The sequence below is a fragment of the Phascolarctos cinereus genome, unplaced genomic scaffold (genome assembly GCF_003287225.1).
Source record: "Phascolarctos cinereus isolate Bilbo 61053 unplaced genomic scaffold, phaCin_HiC Scaffold_726;HRSCAF=1367, whole genome shotgun sequence".
Lineage (NCBI taxonomy): Eukaryota > Metazoa > Chordata > Mammalia > Diprotodontia > Phascolarctidae > Phascolarctos > Phascolarctos cinereus.
Window position 1 is genome coordinate 357,143,103 of NW_027556098.1, and position 15,707 is coordinate 357,158,809.

Sequence of the window (15,707 nt, forward strand, 5' to 3'; positions counted from 1 at the left end):
TAAGTCCCTACTGTTTTTGTCCTTTGTCTTTACCATTTTTGTCCTTCATTATGCTTATTTTTGCATGAAACACTCCCTTGATATATCTAATTTTCTTGAAGAGATCACTTGGCTTTCCCATTCTTTTGTTTTCTTCTATTTCTTTGCATTACTCATTTAAGAAAACCTCTCTCTCCTTGCTATTCTCTAGAAGTCTGAATTCAGTTGGCTATATATTTCCCTTTCTCCTTTCCCCTTTACTTTCCTTCTTTCCCTAGCTATTTGTAAAGCCTCATCACACAGGCACTTTGCTTTCTTGCTCTTCTTTTTCTTTGGGATTTTTTTGTTGCTGCATCCTGTACAATATTGCAAACCTCTGTCCATACTTCTGTAGGCACTCCATCTACTAGATCCAATCCCTTAGGTCTATTTACCAGTTCCACTTAATATTCACAAGGAATATTATTTAGGTCATACCTATATGATCTGATGGCTTTCCTTACTTTCTTCAATTTAAGTCTGAATTTTGGAAGAAGCAACAGCTTATGATATGGGCCAGAGTCAACTCCAGGTCCTATTTTAACTGACTGTATTATAATCAGTCTGATTCTGATATTGACCATCTGGTGATGTCCACGCATAGAGTCACCTTTTGGATTGTTGAAAAAGAATGTTTCCTATCACCAGCAAGTTATCCTAATAAAACTCTATTAGTCTATACCCTACTTAATTTTGTAATTCAAAGCTATTTCAATTACTTTTTGATTTCCTACTTTAGCATTCTAATCCCCTATGATGTGATATCTTTTGTTGGTGTTATTTCTAGAAGAAGTTGTAGGTCTTCATAGAACTGATCAACTTTGGCCTCTTTAGCCTTAGTGGTTGGAGCATAGACTTGTATTAATATGATGATGGATGGTTTTCCTTGAATTCAAACAGATACCATTCTGCCATTTTTGAGATCATATTCCAGTACTGCTTTTTGCACCTTTTTGTTGACTATGAGGGCCACCCCATTTCCTTTTTTTTTTTTAAGGCAATTTGGGTTAAGTGACTTGCCCAGGGTCACACAGCTAGTAAGTGTCAAAAGTTTGGTCTGAGGTCACATTTGAACTCAGGTCCAGTGCTTTATCCACTGCACCAGCTAGCTGCCCCACTACTCTATTTCTGCTAAGGGATTCTCATCCTTAGTAGTCCATGCATAATCACCTGAATTAAATCCACCTATTCCCATCCATATAAGTTCGCTGACACCCAAACTGTTAATGTTTAATCTTTCCATCTCATTCCACATTCCCATTCAATATTGATCTTTGCAGCATTGGAATTTCCTTTCATCACCAGATGCATCCTCAGCTGAGCTTCCTTTTGGCTTCAGCCCAGACCTTTATTAGTTCTGGAGCTACCTATAGTTGCCTCTACTCTTTCCTTCAGACCTGAGGGGCTCATCTTCCAGTGTCATATCTTTTAACATTTTAATACTGTCCATGGGGTTTTCTTGGCAAAGATCCCGGAGTCATTTGCCATTTCCTCCCCCAGTGGTTCACCTTTTGTCACAACTCTTTGGTATGACCTGTCCATCTTCAGTAACTTTGCAAGGTATAGCTTGTAGTTTCATTGAGCTATACAAGCTCTTCTGCCATGACAAGGCAGTGATCCAGGAAGGGAGAATCAGAGGACCTGGGTTCAAATCCTAGCTCTGGTATTTTCAACCTGAGTGACCTACCTAATTCTTCTAAGCCTCAGTTTGCTCACTTTAAAGTGGGGGGTGGGTGGGAAATGGACTAGACCCCTCTAATGTCCCTTCCAGATGTAAATCTCTGATCCCCTCACTGTATGAGTGTTTTGAGACCAGCAACTGTGACTTACCTAAAATCTACGTCTCTTTGGGCATTGAGCACAGTGTTCTGCCTATAGTAGGTACTGAATCACTATTCATTCCATGCCTAGCTTAGTGCCTGGCACATATTAGACACTTAATAAATGCTAGTTGACTGACTGTTGTGGTGTAAATAGTTGACAAAGGACAGTCAACAAAGCTGGTCAAATACAATGGTCAATATTAATACTAGTCAGTTGGAGGGCGGGGCTCCTTTTTGTTAACAATAAACTGACTGTTTCTCAGGGAATTTATTAACAAGGTTGTTTGGTTGTTCAATTCAATTCAGCAACTCAACCTTTATGAAGTCCTTACTATGTGCACAGCTCTGGGCTAGATACTGGGGATACAAAGACAGAAAGGAAACAGATCTTACCCTCGAAGAGCTTATATTCTACAAGTGTTCGCTGGGAAATATCTTTTGTGTCCAAAGAAAATGTATAAAAGCATTTTTAAGCGTAAACAAATATTTGCCGTTGCAAAATATGTAATTACAAAAAAAATCCTGAAGGGGTCTAGAGAATGGATTTCTTCTGGTACTGAAAGTACCTGCAGGTCTCCATTTTATAGATGAGGAAGCATGTTCTGAAGCTAAATCACTTACCCATGGTTGCATAGTTAAGAGTGGAGGTAGGGTTCAAACTCAAGGCTTTCCTGCCTCCACAGCCATCACTTTTCTTTCTTTCTTTTTGGAGGTAAACAGGGTTAAGTAACTTGCCCAAGGTCACATAGTTAGTAAGTGTCCAAGGCTGGAGTTGAACTCAGGTCCTCCTGATTCCAGGGATGATGGTCTATCCACTATTCCACCTAGCTGGCCCCAACACTTTTCACCAGACCATACTATATCTCCGCTTGTCAGAGAGAGCATGGCCTAGGAGACAGTGTTAGGACTTGGAATGAGGAAGATCTGATTTTTGTGTGACTATAGGCAAGTCAATTAATCTCTCTGAGCTGCAAGCAACTCACTTAGACTTATATTCTCAATTATGGAAGGTTTCAATCTGAGGAAATCACAGCTCCTTGACACAAGTATGTATAAGTACACATCTATTTTTGCCAAAATTTGCCAGAAGAAATATCAAAATGTGTTCCTTAGGGTACCTTTTGCATGCTGCCTCTGGACAGCCACCTACCTTGCCTGCTCCTAGGATGCCAACTCAGCCTGAGACTGATGTGGGTAGTCCTTGAGCCTGGCATTTGGAAGAAAATGTATTTGGAAGACCTAATCCTTTGGTTCCCCATAGAACCAGGGGTTCATAGAGTTAACCAGCCTCCTTTCCCAAACCCTGAGCCTCAGGAAAACATGTCCACAGCTGGTGGTGGTGTCACAGAGTGTAAGAATGAGAAATCGATCCAAGTTTCCATGTGAAAATGGATTGCAAGGGGGCAGCTTATTGTGTCAATTGTGCTGATTAGCACTTGTTCAAGTGTCCAGGACATCGATTGGCAGGTGAGAATCATTCTGGGAGCAGCAGGGCCCTCGGCCCTCCTGGGGTGGCATAAGGGAGGAAGGTGGGGTGAAGGGAATAACTTCATCAGTAAAGCCTCACTCTTACCCAGCTGCCATGGGGGGATTTGGTTACCACCCACACTGGACAGATGAAGCCTGTGCCCAGTTGTCCTGAGTGGTGACATCCCAATGGGTCCTCCTTCCCCATTCTATGGCTACCAGGCAGTGAGAGCCTAGAGATACTATGGGCTAAACAGATTGGGCTGCATTGGGAATGGAAGCTAATGAGTACAGGGTGAGTAGAGCTTGGAATGCCCTCCCTTCTCTGCACTATCCTACGTACTTTTCCTGTCAAATAGGATGCTTAGAACTCACTCCTCCAAGAAACCTCCCCTGATTAATCTGGTCCAATCCTCTCTGCATCTATGGCTAGTAATATATTTTATTCATAATGATAGCTCACATTTACAGCCTGTTTTCAGGTTTGCAAGGTTTCCATACATTATCTCCTTTGACGCTCACAGCAAAAGTACTAATATTATTCTCCTTTTGTAGATGAGGAAACTGAGTCTTAGAGAGGTGAAGTGATTTGTCTAGGGTCACACAGCTAGTAAGGAAGAGTCAGAGGAGTAATTTGAACCTAGATCTTCCTTCTTTAAAGTTTGGTGCACTTTCCATTCTTCTATGTTGCCTCTCTGATTAATTCAGTCATCCATGTTCTCAACAAATACTGATCTCCCAAAGGTCTAAGTGCTGTTTTATGCATTATAAACAGCATTAAGATTTTTGGACCACCCTGTATTTATTAAGTACCTACTGTATGCAGAGCACTATGTCACTATGTTGTATACTGTGAGTGATACAAATGTAGTAGGAGAGCCTTGTCCTCAGAGCACATGCAGCATACTCTACCTGCTGTCAAATCATGTAGGGACATTTATTGATGCTGATTCTGGAAGTATGTGTGGTATAATGGAGTCCTTGCTCTCCACTTGAGAGATTGTTTCAAGACAGGTGACCACATGAGGAAAAATGAATTTCTGATTGACTGCTGAAACAAAACTGGGTGTGCACCCAAAAGGCACTAACCAGACAAAGTGAACCTCCATCTCTCTCTCCTGACTGGATGCATTTGAGTCAGATGGCAAGGACTGCTGTAAGCCTCTGTGTGTGTGTGTGTGTGTGTGTGTGTGTGTGTGTGTGTGTGTGACAGAGAGAAAGAGAGAGAGAGAGAGAGAGAGAGAGAAACAGACAGACACAGAGAGACAGATAGACAGAAATTGACAGAAATAGGCACAGAGACAGAGAGAGGAGAAAGAGAGAAGGGAAGAGAGACATACAGAGACAGAGACATAGAGATAAAAGAGAGAGATGAGAGAACTAGTGAAACAGTCTTTAAAGCAGAGAGCAATGGGCCTATTCTCCCTACATAGGCAGAAATGGGACTTGTGAATGCTTGTCAGAATGATGCTGCTTCTGTTCCTATTGTATCTATTCTGACTTTGGTGAAAGAGTCTTGAAGATGGACTGGATTAGGCTGTAATCATGAGAGCTTTTAAAGTTCAGGAGAGTGCCAAATATCCTAGGATGGGAACTCACACCAGAGTTTTTGGACACCTGAGACTGATTTAATAAATGCTTGTCAAAGTGAATCGAAATGAATTGAATTCACTGAATGAGTGGGATGTAGGATGTACACAGAACACATGATCTACCTCCATGACTCCTGAATTTCGGAACAGTAGCCTCAGAAAATCACTCTGTCAGGAACAGAAGATTTCAGGAAGCACTTGAAAGAACTCTTCCTAATCAATGACACTGTTTATGTGGAAAATAATTGCCAGCACCTTCCTAGCACTTTAACCTGGTCTCCAAGGCTCTGCCCTCCTGCCTCTCTGGGATACTGGAGGGAAAAGCTTAATTGAATTGACCTAATTAAAGAAAACAATTAGAGATGGCTCTTGTGGAAATAAGAAATTTGTGTCCCATAAAAATAATCCCAAACCTTGATGAAGAATCAAAATTGTTTGCTTATTTCTGCCTGTGAAGTTCCAGGTATGGGATACCCCCTGAATCAAGGATACATGTCTTCTATCAATTAGAAAACAATGGCTGAACCTTACTTACCTCCAAGCTGCAATTTAGGCCACAATTTTGTAGTGGTGAAATGAAAACAGCTCTGGGCTAGAAGTGAGGATATTTGAATCCTAGTTCTGATCATTCCACTGATTTGCTCTCTAATGTTGGGAAATCACCTCTCTAGGAGTTTAATAGAGTCAGCTAGGTGGTACACGAGAGTGCTGGCCTTGGAGTCAGGAAGACCTGAGTTCAAATTCTGTTAGATGCTTACTAACTGTGTGATCCTGGACAAGTCACTCAATCAATTTCTTTTAGCCTCAGTTCCTAATCTATAAAATGGGGGTAAATAATAGCACCTGTCTTGCAAGATTATTACGAGGATCAAAATGCTACTACGCTGAGGTGTCATTGTGTTGTGGAAGTCAGTCAATAAGCATTAAGCACCTACTATGTGGCAGGCCCTGTGCTAAGCATTAGTGATACCAAGAAAGGCAAAAGACTGCCCTCAAGGAGCTCATATTCTAACGGAGGAAGCAACATAAAAGCAACTGTATACAAACAAAGCTATAGACAGGATAAATTGTAAATAACAGAGGCCAGACAATAGAATTAAGAGAGATTGGGAAAGCCTTCCTGTAGTGCTGAGATTTGAGTAGAGACTTGAAGGAAGACCAGAAGTAGAAATGAGGAGGGAGAACATTCCAACCATGGCAGACAGAGCTAAGTGATGGAGTGTTTTGTTCAAAGAACAGCCAAGGAGGCCAGTGTCACTGGATAGAAGAGTAGGTGGGGGGTTGTTCTTATCATTTGTGCTCAGAGAAGACCAAAATGAAATCACTATGTTGGAGTCAAGGTACGGTGTGTCTGATCAGATCAAAACAAGCTCTGAAGGCTCTACCATAAGTTGAGCACAAATAGCTCACATGAACATTTTTTTTTTTGTGAAGCAGTTGGGTTAAATGACTTACCCAGGTCATACAGCTAGTAAGTGTCTGAGGCCAGATTTGATCTCAGGTCCTCCTGACTCCAAGGCTGGAGCTCTATCCACTGCGCAACCTAGCTGCCCCAAGTTACTACGATTCTGATCTGCTCATAGAGCACAGAACCTTCTTTGATGCAGGCATGCCATGCTAGGCAGTACCATGCCAGTGTCTTCCATGTCTCCCAATCAATTCCAAAAGTCTTCAGAGAGACCTTGAGAGTATCCTTGTATTGCTTCTTCTGACATCTATGGGAGTGTTTGCCTTGTGTGAGTTCTCCTTAAAATAGCCTTTTAAGCAACCATATGTTTGGCAGTCAAACAACATGACCAGCCCATCGAGTTGCATTCTCTGTAGCAGAGTTTGAATGCTTAGCAGTTTAGCTCAAGAAAGAATCTCAGTGTCTGGTACCTTATGTTGCTAGGTGATCTTCAGAATCTTCTTTCAATGGAAGTGATTCAGTTTCCTGGCATGGTGCTGGTAGACTGTCCAGGTTTCACAGGCATACAACCATAAGGTCAATACAGTGGCCCTGTAGACCATCCATTTGGTAGGAAGCCTAATACCTCTTCTCTCCCACACTTTCCTTTGTTTGTTGGTTGGTTGGTTTTGTTTTGTGTTGTTTTTTGGCTAGGCAATGTGACTTGCCCAGGGTCACACAGCTAGTAAGTGTTATGTGTCTGAGGCTGGATTTGAACTCAGGTCCTCCTGAATCCACAGCTCCACCTAGCTGCCCCTCCCATACTTTCCTTCAGAGCCTTTCAAACACTGAGCTAGCTCTGGCAATGCGTGTCTCAACTATCATCTATGTAGACATCCCTGGAAAGTATACTGCCAAGGTAAATGAACTTATCCACAGCATTCAAAATTTGTCGATCTTCTATAACCAATAGTTCCACATATGGATGGTGCAGTGCTGGGTGGTGAAGAACCTCTTTTTTCTTGGGGTTGATTGTCAGGCCAGAATTAGCATAAGCAGTAGAGAATTGATCCATACTCTGTTATCTCAGCCTCAGAGTGCACAATCATCTATGAACAAAAAATCCCATGCCAATTCTTCTACTTTAGTCTTGGCCTGTAGTCTTTTCAAGTTAAATAATTTGCCATCAATACAGTAGTTGACCTTGACGCCGTTTTGTCCTCATTGAAGGTTTCCAACAACAACATTAGGAAAATATCATGCTAAAAAGCATGTGAGCAAACACACAGCTCTGCTTCACTCCACTGGTGACTGGGAAAGTGTGAGAGCATTGTTTATTATCCAGAATCCATGCAAATATGCCATCATAAAATTGATGTACAATACTTATGAACTGCTCTGGGCAATCAAAGCCCTCACAACTGACAGTATCAAAGGCCTTGGTCAGATCAACTAACATTCTGTAGAGACCACTGTTCTGCTTTCGGCATTTCTCTTGGAGTTGTTGAGCAGCAAACACCATATTGACCATTCCTCAGCCCTTTCTGAAGCCCACTGGTTCTCAAGTAGATGACCATCTTCTGTGTGAAGGATAAGCCTATTAAGCAGGACTCTGGGAAGAATCTTGCCAACCATGACTAAGAGAGAGACCCCCACCTTCCCCCACGATTGTCACAGAACAACCTATTTCCTTTTCCTTTATAAAAATGGCAATGTAAGCATCCTTGAACTCCTGGGAGATTGCCTCCTCTTGCCGTATAACCCAGAAGAATTCAGTCAGCTTTTGTATGAGCAGTGGACCCCTTTGCCTTGTAAATCTCAACTGGAACAGAATCAGCACCAGGGGCTTTCCCACAGTAGAGGAGCCTAATAGCATTCAAAACCTCTTCTTTGGTTGGAAATTTAGCTAGAGAGGGACTGACTTCAACCTGAGGTAGGTGGTCAGTGGCTTCAGTATTGGTTGATGACAGTCTGTTGAGAATGCTGTGGAAGTGTTCAGCGCATCTCTGCAGGATCACCTCCTTATCCCTAATCAATGTGGCTCCATCAGCACTGAGTACCATAGGTCTTTGGCCCATAAATAGCTTTTAGGGCATCATAAAAGCCCTTTGGATTGTTTCTATCAACGTACAACTGAATTTCATCTGCCTTTTTACTGAGCCAAGAATCCTACATCTCTCTAAGCTTCACTTGTACTTACTTTTGATAGAGTTAAACACTGCCTTCTAGAAGATGGATCAACTATCCTGCTGGTAAACCCTGTGGAGCTGCTTGTTTTTCATTTAGCAGCTTGTGAATTGCTCCATCATTTTTGTCAAACCAATCTTGATGTTTGCAAGTGTTCTGGCCTAGATAAGTAAATGCAGTGCTGTACACCAAACATCTGAAAGCTGCCCACTCCTGTTCTGCTCCACTGTTGCCAACTGTGTGTTGGCTCAGCTTTCCCTCAAACTGTTCATGCTCAAAGAAGTGTTCTAATCTGTTTCTTATTAAGTCTTCTGGTAGTCATCTTTGCCTTGGGGCCACCATTTTTGTTGAATGCGAATATTTAGCTCGGAGAAGATAGGTCTATGATCAGTCCAGCACTCTGCACCACATTTCACCTTTCTCATTCTCATATCCTGTCTGTCTCTTCTCTTTACAATGGCATAGTCTATTAAATGCCAATATTTGCTGTGAGGGTGAATCCATGAAGTTTTATTTCATTTAGGTAAATGGAAGACAGTGTTGGTGACATTGCTGTTTTCAACTCCATTCCTCCCGATGACTCTCTGCCATGTCTGATAGTCTGTGCCTACTCTTGTGTTAAAGCCACCCAGAATTATAGCTTGTTCTCTTTCAAGACATTGATGATGAGGGTTTCTAGGTCTTCAAAAAATTTTTCTTTGACCTTATCAGGGTTCATCATGGTGGGAGCATACACACTGATGATGGGGGTGTGGTGCTTTCCTGCAAGTGGCAATGGCATGGTCATGAGCCTGTTATTCACTCCTTTTGGGAGGCATACAAGCTTGTTGACTAGATTGGTTTTGATTGCAAAACCTAGACCAGTTTCATGGTGGTCCTAATCACTCTAGAAAAATATGTATCTAGCTCTGACTTTGGTAAGCTGGACTTCTGTCACCACAGGACTTTGAGATAGGTAAAAATGATAAAATGAGATAGATGATGACTTTTGACCCTTACATAAATTGGATTTAAGTGAGGCAGAGTTGCACAAGGCTGTCAGCCTTATTCTTTCTTACAGAATCATTGGAGTCCATTGGCAACATAAAAGTCAAGACAACTGGTGATGATTGAAGATGCAGTGGATGACCTTGGCATCTTTGATGTCTAACTGAGCTCCAAGTGCTCCATAGCACCTGCTTCTGCTGCTTTCATAGCTTGTTGGAACAAATTGTTTACATCTGTCCATCTGCTGGGGGAAGTCTTCACATACTTGGGGTACATCCCTTCCTAACTCAGTGATGGGTTTGAGACCTGTCAGTTACTCTCCCCCTGGTTTAGTTCATTTCCTAAAACAGTTTACCAGAGTGTGGCCAGTGCACATGCTATAGCTCCTTGGAGCCACAGATGAGTGGCAGGCAGACACCAAAGATGGAAAGCGGTCCTGAAAAGGGCTCAGCAGCTAGTCTTTTCTGAATACTTGTACACCTCAGGCAGGTGGTATAAGGTGTAAGAAGACCAGAAAGATGGAGAGAGTGGGGCTAGGTTATGAAGGGCTTTGAATACCAAACAGATGATTTTATATTTTATCCTGAAGGTGATAGGGAGCCATTGGAATTTACTGAGTATGGAGGTGACATGGTTGGACCCATGCTTTACAAAATCACTTTGTCAGCTGGAGGATGGACTTGAGGGGGGAGAGACTTGTGGAAAGCAAATCAACTAGCAAACCAACCAACCAACTATAGCCCAGGCACGAGGTGATGAGGACATCCACTATGGGGGTGGCAATATCAAAAGGGAGAATATGGCATATTTGAGAGATGCTGCAAAGGAGAAATCACTAGGACTTGGCAACAGATTGGATGCAGTAAAGGGCAGGGGAGAAGACAGTGAGGAGTCAAGAATGACACCCAGGTTATTGCCTGTGGAATGAGGAGGATGGTAATGCCCTCAGCAGTAATAGGAAGTTTGGAAGGGGAGGGGGTGGTTTGGAGAGAAAGAGAATGAGTTCAGTTTCAAACATATTGAGTGTAAGATGTCTACAAGGACATCCTGTTTGAGATGTCTAATAGACAGTGATGTGAGACTGGAGGTCGGCAGAGAGGTTAGGGCTAGGTAGGTAGATTTGAGAATCATCAGCATGGAAATGATAATTAAATTGATGGGAGCTTAGGAGATCATGAAGTGGAGTAGTGTAGAGGGAGAAGAGAAGAGCCCTATGGGAAAGTAAGAGCCCTATTGGGAAGGTAAGAGGAAAGACTATTCAAGGTGTTAGATCAGCTGGTCTAAAACTGTCCATAGACAAGTGCCAATTTGGCTGAACCTCTGTCAATGGGTCACATAGTAATTATCTCAAAGGGACCACTGACTCTGGAGGCTATATGTTACTGTGAAAAGAGCATTGGATTCATGGTCAGAGGGCTGAGATTCTAATCCTAACAACATACCATTGGCAATGGTTCTTTGTGTAATTCACAGACAGCTGGGTGCGACTCATCCAATAGCAAAAACTGTGCCCAGCACAGAGCAGGTCCAGAGAATCTCAATGCCGAGATGAGAAAAAGTTAGCCCTGGGAGTTAAGAGTTTAGCTGAAGACAGGAGTAGGTCCAGGAAGTCCAGCAACCTAAACAGCAGAGGTAGTGTGCCTAATGTAAAGCAGCATAAAGACAACACAGACATAAAAAGGACGTGGGCCCTGTAGGATTGAGGCATGAGTTACCTTGACTATACATATACAATGTGCCCCTCTGTTAATATACTCTACATGTGTGCTCACTCTTCCAATGAATGCTGTATGCGTTTGTGGGAAAGGCACATCCAGTTTATGGGGGGAATGTTTTGTTATGACTGTTCATGCTAAACCATTTTAACAAATGCCTTTGCTTTGAGCTAATTGTATCAGCTGGATGACTAGAGTAAAAGCAAATAAACCAATGGTGACTCATGAGCCATAGTTTTAGGAGTGGATTCATGTAGCAACTGGAACCTTCAGTAGCCATCATCTGGGGGATCCATCCTGTGTGTGAGTTGGGGAGGAGGTATTATAGAAGGAGTATTGCAAATACACTGTGTCAGGGTGCAAAGATTTAGTATATACTGAAGACCTAGCAAGACATAACCTGGAGACTAAAATTATACACATCAAAAATGTGTTGTCTTTAATGGATTATCATGCAACAAACCTCCATTTTATAAATACAGACCTCAAAATATCCTTGAGAACTCAACCAAGAAATTGTACTAGAACTGGAGAATTATCACAAATTGAACTGTTAACCACAATAGGTGAGACATAAGAACTTAAGAAGAATGTTTTTAATAGATGTTGTCATACCTTCAAGCATTCATAGTCTTCAAGCTGCAAGGAATGAAAAGCTCCTGAAATATACAGACCTAACAGAAATTAAAATTGCACGGGAATAGGATGAGGTCAATATCGTTCTTGTCATCCTGTTTGCTACTGGAGTTGTATAGAGGATGCTTCCAGTGAGCCTGCAGAAGGTGAGTTTATTTTTATTCAACTATAAAAAGCAATTATTTGCATGCATCAATGTAATATTCCACACAGGTAAGTAGTGTCATTGCTGGAGTGCTAGACTTGGAGTCAGAAAGTCCTGAGCTTAAAACCTGCCTCAGATACTTAATTGCCTATATGTGCTGAGAAAGTAGTTCACCTCTCTTAGCTTCAGTAAAATTGGGATAATAGCACATATATCAGAAGTAAGATAATAAATGTTAAGTGCATCGCAAACTTTATAGTGCTATATAAATGTCAGCTATTCTGTTGCTACTCAGTTTTCAGTAACGTCCAACTCTTTGTGACCCATTTGGGTTTTTCTTGGCAGAGATACTGGAGCAGTTCACCATTTCCTTCTCTGGCTCATAAAGATGAGGAACTGAGGCAAACAGGATTAAGTGACTTGCCCAGGGTCACCCAGCTAGTAAGTATCTGAGGCTAGTTTTGAACTCAGGAAGATAAATCTTTCTGATTCCTAGCCCAGTGCTATGTCCACTGTGCCCCCTAGCTACCCAGCTATTATTACCATATAAAAGAGTAATGACAGGATAACATTTGCCCCTAGACCATTTCTATCTGAATTGCATTAAACAAGATCAGAATAATGATTTTTCTGTAATAACAACAATAGCAGTAGTAATACTGCTATAGGTTTACAAAGAGCTTTAAATGCATTATCTCCTTTGATCCTCACAGCAATCCTAGGTGATAAGTGTGATTTTTAAAACACATTTCTCTTTTTCTTTTTTATTATTTATTGATGCCTCTTGTTTTTACATCACATTTGTTTGCTATATATCCCTTCTCACTCTCCTACCCTTACAGCAAAGATTGAAAGTAAGGGAAAGTAAGTCAGCAAAAACAAGCAACACACTGACTGTATTCCACACCCATCTGCCCTGCATCTGTAAGGAAGGTGCATTTTCTTAACTCTTCTCTGAGTCCTAGTCTGTCATTATAATGACACAGCATTTACTTAACATTTTGTTGTTCCTCTTATTTATACTATTGTAGTCGTTTTCTTGGTTCTACTTGCTTCCCTCTATATCACTTTACATGTCTTTCCCATGTTTCTCTGAATTCTTCGTATTTGTTATTTTTTCATGGCACAAAAATTCCATTACTTTCATGTATCACAATTTGCTTAACTAGTCCGTGATTGATGAGGTCAGTGTTATTATTTCCATTTTACAAATGAGGAAACTTGAGGCTTAAAGGGGCCACCCAGCTAGCAAGTATCCGAAGTAGGCTTTGAACCTGAGTCTCCCTGAGTTCAGTTCCAGCATACTCTTGTACTATAACACGATGAATATGATGTACTTGAAGAAAGGGTTGGTTGGAGCAAGGGATACACGTTGGGCAAGACTGGGAGGAATGGTTGGATGGGAAAAGTGGGGTTAAACAATGTAGGACCTTGAATGTTAGGATAAGAGTGGAGACTTGATCCCATAAACAATGATTCTTCCTTTCTGTCTTCAGACAAATCCCTTCTAAAAACAAATAAACAAAAAAGGCCACTCTTCACTTGACTCAGGTGTTTTGTGGCTCCCATACCATTTGTTACACTTTTTCCTTTCACCACCCAACTTTTCGAAGTGTTGGGGTATGTGTGTGTGTGTGTGTGCTGTCTCCCCAGTACACCTGTCCTGATGCTCCTTATTCCCTAATAGTCTATTCAGGACTCAGGTTCAAATTTCCAGTATTCGCGGATTAGTTGCAACCTACTCAAAATTCCTGCTATTTAAATCCAGTCAATTCATATTCACTTTGACCTTGTATTATGAAGTAACACAATTTAACTAGGTTAGGGAAAAACATTGTGATATAAAGAAAATATCATCCTCCCAAGCAAAGTCAAAAGCATACTCAGTCTTGAGCAAACCATCTTGTCTCTTCCTATCCTTAGAGAATTGTAAGCCCTGTCTAGTCTTGGCTCTGTGACCTAGCCAGCCTCAGCCCCAGCCCCAAAGTCAACTTAAAGTTGGAATAACAATTTATACATCACCATTGCCACAGGAACTCTGAGTCTTCAGGATCTGCTTGACTCAGGAATGTTATTTCCAAGGCAGGAATGAGATCTCCCCAGGGTGAAGGAGAGCTTGGGCTGCAGGCAAACATCACCAGGAGCTATGGAACCTCCTGGCCTGGCATTTATGTCAAAAGTCTGACCTCTGTGGGAGGAAAAAGGACATCTCACAGTCCCCAAACCTCCAGCAGGACACAATATGCCATGCCATTTTTTTCCCTGCTTCCTCCTTCTCTGTTTCTTCCCCCAGTGCACTTTTTGAAATTTTTGCATATCTTTCCTGAGATCTACACTTATCCAATCAGAACCTGTGCTAGTGCTACATCACCAGTTGCTGGATCCCTTACATAACTATAGTTATTTGTGTCTATCATAAACTCCCACCCCACTAGACTAGATCTTTGGGAGGGAAGAGACTATGATACATCAAAACTTTCTATTTCCCACAGAACCTAGCATAGAACTCTATATGTAGCAGCTACTTAATAAAAGTTTAGTTGAATTGAGGCAGTTTTGATTTTGTAGTGAAAAGAATACTGTATTTTCTGGTTCAAATTCTGATCTCTTGATACCTTTGAGACATTGGGCAAGTCACATAATGTCTCTCAACTGTCTCAATAAAAATGAATGAATTTGATTAAATGACCCCCAAGCTGCCCTCCAGCTCAAAATTCCTTGATCATTTGAAATAAAAATTTAGAACAGGGCTTGACCATTGTGATGTCGGTTTGTGTACCCCTACTCCATACCAAACTCATTCTGGATCCCAATTCGGATCAATTCTGAAGCCTTATTAAGTGTTCTTACTAAGTGCCTATTAAGATTTATTACATGCCTATGTATAAGGCACTGGGTTAGATGCTAGGGATCCAAAAAAATTAATACACCTTGCTCTCAAGGAACTTGCACAGAAATATATCAGTTGCAGGGCTGAGCATAGAAGCTAAATCCAAATGTTGGAGTAGCTTAAATGGAACAAAAGGACTGGAATGTCTCTGTTACATGAGTAGGGAGAAAGCACTAGCAACTGAAAAAATAAAAAATACTTAAAGAATCTGTGTGTCAACTCAAAGATATTACCTTTTTCCTTCTGGTGGGAAAAGCTGAGAGGCTTACCCTAGGTGCTAAGAGATCCTTTTCCATAACTACCCTGCCTCTGGTCTGGGTGATGCTGGTAATTCTGACCCTGAGTCGACAGAAACAATGTTCCTTGAGCCAAATTTTATTTGACAGTGTTTATAGGACTTTAGTTCAAAGCAAAATGCCCTGTGCCTGCCTGGCAGTGGCAGCAGCCAGAAATGATGAGCAGTGACAGACACACATGCATAGAGATGACAGCTCAAGCCTTCGGGGCCTGGGTGTATTCCTTCTGTTCTGCTCTGAAGGTCAGAGCTCACATAATGCAAAACATGCGCACACACACACATACACACATGCATGCACACAGATACATAACATGGCTTCAGGGCACACAAAGCCATGCACAGAGGCCCAGCACCAACATGTAGAGAACAAAGCCATCACACTTCCCTAGATTCTTGTGTACGTGAGTACAGCAAATTCACATACATGCACCTGCATACATTAAAGGTATGGGAGTTTCTGGACACTGAATTCTATGTCTCTGACCTTCTTTTCCCCCCATCCCCCATCAAAGCAGGCCAACTTGAGAACAAGTGTCCCCTAGAATGGGCAAGGACTAGAGGA